The 6252-nt window shown below is 48.4% G+C and overlaps 1 pseudogene across 1 annotated transcript; it reads right to left on the minus strand.

Moving 5' to 3' along the window:
• Window positions 1-378: 378 nt before the first annotated feature.
• LOC308239515 (exportin-7-like) lies at window positions 379-4698 on the minus strand (annotated as a pseudogene). The gene is made up of 4 exons: window positions 4533-4698; window positions 3945-3963; window positions 848-3525; window positions 379-616 (listed from the first exon to the last, which is right to left on the minus strand). The product of its transcript is annotated as an exportin-7-like (transcript).
• Window positions 4699-6252: the final 1554 nt, after the last annotated feature.

Genomic DNA, 6252 nt, shown 5'->3' on the forward strand with positions numbered 1-6252 from the left:
CTTGAGTTAATGTAAACCTTGTTCAAAATGTTATGAAAAAATGTACATGTTTTTACAAGGCAGGTTATGGCAGGACACAGGGGCTTCTCCCCCTTTGGGTGGCCCCAGGAGAGGGAGCTTGAGTCTTACATATTTGTGTCTCTATCTCCTCACACCACCCTTCCCACCCCATTCCCCAAGAACCAGCAGTGCTCTGTGCCCTAGTGAGTGCACCCTTACCCTTATTCTCTGGGGAAACAGCTAGTTGACCTTTGCCATTTTCTTCACACCTCTGGAGGAGGGAACCAGGATCAGCCAGGCCCTCTCCCTTGTAATTGTTTGCCCCCATGAGCCAGACCAAAGGGATGCTGCTCTGTACGGGTAGAGTCCAAGGAGGTGTCAGCTCATCCTATTATTGCTATTCACACCATAAGTGGAATTCTTCATCAAAGTGATGACTTCTTGATGGGAAGCTGACAGATCTGGGTGATTCTGTCTCTGTTTTTCGTTAGAAGATTTTGCTCTATGCCTTCCATCAGGTTTTCGAAACACAGACGCATAGCCTGCTACTTCTCTGGAGGCTGGCTGTTCCACTGCTGTTCCTTAGGTCAGAAACATAGTTTTCATCAAGAAGTATTAAGCCACCCTAACTGGTTTGGCTCAGTGGATAGAGCATTGGCCTGCGGACTGAAAGGTCCCAGGTTCGGTTCCAGTCAAGAGCATGTACCTTGGTTGCGGGCACATCCCCAGCGGGAGGTGTGCAGGAGGCAGCTGATCGATGTTACTCTCTCATCAATGTTTCTAACTCTATCCCTCTCCCTTCCTCTCTGCAAAAAATTAATAAAATATGTAAAAAAAATTTAAGTATTAAGCCAAGTAGGGGATGGTACATAAACCACTGGTTCCTACAGTCTTTGAAGATGATGATGCTCAGCACTGTTGATAGCATCTGCTGGATCATCTCTGCATGCTGCTGCATGATATGCAGAATATAGTCACTCTCCTGGTGCAGGGGTATTGTCGTCTTCCTGTTGCTATGCAACAGCTGCTTGAAGAGGTATGTCATGATGTGGTGCAGCAGTCTGTGCATACCATGGTGTCAAGTATAGTTAGTCCTTCAGATATGGAAGAGAGAATATACATGATGATATGAGGTTCCAGGCTTGCAATAAAGTTGTGGTCCTGTGTCGGGACTTTCTGTAGTGAATAGTAAGACTGGCTGAGCTTAGGGTAATCCAGGAGAACACCTTGGGGAATAGAGAGGAGCAGCTTGATGAAGGTCTGGAGAGCGTTGTCTAGGGCATTGTCTCCATAGAGATAGAAGATCCCAAAGGTGACATTGTTCTGACTGAGAGTAGCCTTCAGCATGGAGAAGCAGATGGGGATGCCCTTGAGCTTCAGTGTATAGACCTGATCTTTTGAGACCTCTCCTAGTGTCAGCATGCGATTGCCATACATTGTTATCATCTTGCTAGTTTCTCTGAAGAGTAAGATGCCACTGCAGAAAGAGACATCAAATGGGAGTTGCTGGGATTTATTATGAACGAATTCAGCCATCAGCTTGAGCACAGGTATGGTACAAGCTGGATCACGGTACCATAGCTCAATTGCCCACTGGAGAATTGGCATATAGAGTGTGTATACCCAGTGAAACAGCATCATGAAGCTGGTCTTGGCAGTGAAGGTGAAAGCTACCCCTCTCAGGTCTCTTACCAGGCCAACTAGAGTTCGCTTTGCCTCTTGCTCATTGAAACTATTTGTGCTAAACATCTGGGCCATAGCCTCAAACGCTGCTGTGAGTGGCAGCATCAGTTGTTCATACTGATCTTCATCCTCTCCTTAATCCACCGTGAGCAGGTGCCCAAATGCTGTGTAGAAGGTAGTCTGACACTGCATGTCTGTCAGGTTGGACTGATTGTTAATACCCAAAAAGGAAAAGTGCTTGCTAATGTACTTGTTCACCAAGCTTCACTAGTTTCCTGACAGTATTGTATCCAACGGAATTGAGAAGCTGTAGCATCCTAGAGGTGATTGGTTCACAATGGCCCCAGTACTTTAGGTTGGTGAATTTTTTTCTATGATGCTGCTTAGGACCAGGGTCTCATTGTTCAAACCAGAACTTACAAGAGTCGGCAGTACAGCTTAGAGATTTTTTTTAAAATCTGGTTTCCAATGTAAATCTTACGAAACTGTTCAAAAATCTCAGCATGGCCAGTTCTAGCTTCTCCTTGTCCGCCTGAGCCAAGTGAGAATCTGTTAGGTTCATCAGCCGGAGCACCCAATAGACAAGCTCGCCATGCATAGCATCTTGCTCATCAGTGGTGTCAAAAGAGACCTGGCCACCAATCACTGCACCAGTGAAAACCAGCAACGTCAGCCTTTCCTCCTGCACTGCAGTACCCATTGGGCTTGCGCTGGCACTCTGCAGCAGCTCCTGATAGGACTGGGCCTGCTGGTCAAACAGCTGCACGAGGAGCACATGTGTCTTGTATTCACAATGCCCAATTGTAGACAGTTGGTTTAACTGCCGCTGGACCAGACCTGTATTTTCCAGAGGCTCTTCCAGTGCATCTCTCAGTATGATGTGCACAGATTCCAAACAGCCTTTGGTGACTTCAGGAGTATAAGTTTCTAACATGTGGGGCTCTGTGGTTTTCACATATGGCACAGAGGCTTGCTAGCCACTGCCATAGGCTCAAGAGACAGTGTACACTATTTGGAGCAAATTCCCAGTGCCGTAGGCTGGTCACTGTGAAGTTAGCTATCACTCAGATGACCTCAGGATAGTTTTCCACCTTTACTAATTCTCCTAGTTGATAGTTTTCAGTTGGGCCAGTCTTTTTTTTTTTTTTTTTTTAGTTGGGCCAGTCTTCTGCAAAACTCATGGTAATTGTTCGGGTCTGATAAACTCTGTGGATTTTCCAGTATTCGTTTAACACCATCAGCAAGATGAGAGAGAAACTTCATCCTCTTTGCATTGTTAAACAGGGATCTTCAAACTTAGATGATCTGTACTAAGCAGGATAACCTCAGAGGTGAAAATGAAGGAGGAATGGAATGATACAAGTTAAAAAAACAGCTGCAGAGTTGAAGAATCTCAGAATGCTGATCCTCCAGCTGGTGGGAATATGTACTGTGCACAGGTCATCTGAGGACTCGTCAGTAGATGCACGGATGAAATCAGAGTGTAGGCAGTTATGCGTGAGTTTGAGCAGTTGCATGAGCAAACTATGCTGACTTTCATCATTCAAGTTTAGATTCTTTTCTGAAGCCTGTTTTTAGTAAATTGCAGGAAAGTGTGAAGATATCAAATAACGATGAATCTCAGAAGAGGCTATTTTTCTGTGCTTGGTTAAATGATGGGTGGTGTCTGCTTGATTAATTTCATCGGTTAGCTGAGATAAAATTGTGACGCCAATGATGCAGTATTCAACATTATCCTGTAAAAACCTTGTGACGTCTGTGATTGCATTTCTGAAGACATAGTCCTTCTGACAGGCAAACCGGCCCAGTTTTCTGATACTGGCATATAACTGAACTAGTGCCCTGGTGCACGGATTCATGCAAATTAAAGGAAATTAATTAGAAGGTAGCCGGCAGGGCAGGACTGGGCGAGACGGGCCGTACACGCCCTGGAGCCAACCTCTGGCGGTCCCTCCCTGACCGGCTGCACCTGGGGTGGCACTGCGGCCTGAAGGGCATCTGCAGAGTGAGCGGGGTCCCTCCAGCAAGTGGGGTCCCTCAGCCTGGCCTGTGGGGATCAGGCTGAAACCGGCTCTCCAACATCCCCTGAGGGGGTCCCGGATTGCGAGAGGGCACAGGCCAGGCCAAGGGATTCATGCATCAGGCCTCTGACATCCCACGATGGGTCCGGGGTGCGGGTGAAGCAGATTTGGGGCCGACAGTGCCTGAGCAGCAACCTAACCCATGGCCGATTCTGCAAGGAATCGGGCTTTCTCCTCTACTGGTCGGAGCGTCCGGCCCCTGGTGGTCATTGCGCATCATAGCTACTGGGCAAACGGTCGGACAGTCGCCTAGGCCTTTATATATATAGACTAGAGGCCCAATGCATAATTTGTGCAAGAGTAGGCCTTCCTTCCTCCGGCTCCAGCACTAGCTTCCCTCTGGCACTCAGGACCTGGGCTTCCCTCCTCCAGCCTCCGGCAGGCACCTGGGACCCGGGCTGCTTCCCTCTTCTGGCCACTGTGTGTGTGTGTGTGTGTGTGTGTGTGTGTGTGTGTGTGTGTATCATATATATATATATATATATATATATATATATATATATATATATATATATATAATTTTACTATATATTGCAGGACCAGGCCTGCAAGGGAAGGCAGTTGGGGGCAATCAAGCCTGCAGGGGAGGGCAGTTAGGGGTGACCAGGCCGGCAGAGGAGGGAAGTTGGGGGTGACTGGGCTTGCAGGGGAGGGCAGTTAGGGGCAGAAGGTAATTGAGCACATAGTTCCAAAATCTATTTGTTGTTCTACTGGTGAAGGATTGTTTCTGCATGATACAAGCTTTGTGAGGCTGGGAATATGATCAACTCCCTCTTTTGAGGAGTAGCTCACACTTGTTCAGGAAATCAGGGCTGTTGGTGAATTAAGCCAAGCCTTTCTCTGCCTGGAGTGGAGTGGTTGTATCTGTGGTTTCATACGGCTATTTGCACAGATTCTCAAGCTGGACCAGGCTCTGTACATGATCCACCATTTTGCTCCACAAGATCCTTCAAATTGGTGCCCTAGTTCTTTTGACACAACGCCAGGATTATTATAGTTTCCTCGCTTCCTGATATAAAAAGATGATGCAGGCTTCCCTTATATATCACCTGACCTTGCTATTTCTCCAAAAAGTCCTTGTTTCTTTTAGTGGGAAATGGTATTTAGAGATCACAATCTGGGTCCTTGGTGTGGGGGTTGCTCATTATGATTGGGCAAATCTTTATTTGATAGTATATTCTTCTTTCCAATGATAAAGATAATATATAGTCATTTGGAAGATACCAAAGATAACAGAGACCATCCTCCTATCTAATAAAGAGGGAATATGCTAACTGACTATCACTCCCTCACAAAGATGGATGCACCCAGAGCTGAGGCCAAGTTCCCATAAAGGAGCCTTAATGAGCAATCAGCAGGGACCTGAGGCTCCGCCCTCCCCTGCCCCCATGGGACTTGACAGGGGACCTCAGTCCTCACCCACCACCCCAGTGCCAGGCCAGGGGACCTGAGGCCAAGCCCCCCACCTGGCTGGGCTTGACGGAGGACCTCAAGGCATGCCCCCCGCCCCAGTCTGGGCTGGGGGACCTCAGGCCACCCCCCTTCTGTCCTGGCGCTGGGCCAGGGGACCTGAAGCTACACCCCCTGCCCGGCAGGGCTTGACAAGGGTGGGACTGGCCGGGTCTGGATCTAGCCCAATCGTGAGGGGGTGGCCAGGGTCTCAAATGATTTTGAGGTGCATGTGGGTGGGTGGGGACTTGACTCTGGGTCCCATGGTGAGCCCCAGACTGACAGGAGGAAGGTTTTCATATACATTTTACTAATTTTCTTTCATCTCTGACACTTCTATTATAGAGAAAGGGCAAATATTAAATTATTTCCTCTAACCCCTTTTTAATGTGCACAAATTTCGTGCACTGGGTCACTAATCTCTTTATATTTTGATCTACCTCACATAGGTGGAATCATATGGTTACTTGTCTTGTTAAAAAATATATTTTCACTAGAGGCCCAGTGCACAAAATACATATACGGGAGGGGGTGTCCCTCAGCCCAGCCTGCACCCTCTCCAATCTGGGACCCCTCGAGGGATGTCCGACTGCCCGTTTAGGCCCGATCCCAGTAGGCCCAGTAGGATTAGGCCTAAACGGGCAGTTGGACATCCCTCTCACAATCCAGGACTGCTGGCTCCCAACTGCCTGCCTGCCTTCCTGATTGCCCCTAACCACTTCTGCCTGCCAGCCTGATCACCCCCTAACCACTCCCCTGCCAGACTGACTGATGCCTAACTGCTCCCCTTCCAGCCTATTTTCCCCTAACTGCCCTCTCCTGTAGGCCTGGTCCCCCCCCCCAGCTGCTCTCCTCTGCCAGGCTTGATGGCCCCAAACTGCCCTCCCTTACAGGCCTGGTCCCTCCCCTGCTGGCCATCTTGTGACGGCCATCTTGTGTCCACATGGGGGCAGGATCTTTGACCACATAGGGGCAGCCATCTTGTGTGTTAATTCGCATATTACTCTTTTAATAGATAGGATAGAGGACTGGTGCACGG

The sequence above is a fragment of the Plecotus auritus genome, assembly GCF_963455305.1.
Source record: "Plecotus auritus genome assembly, chromosome: X".
NCBI classification, from domain to species: Eukaryota; Metazoa; Chordata; class Mammalia; order Chiroptera; family Vespertilionidae; genus Plecotus; species Plecotus auritus.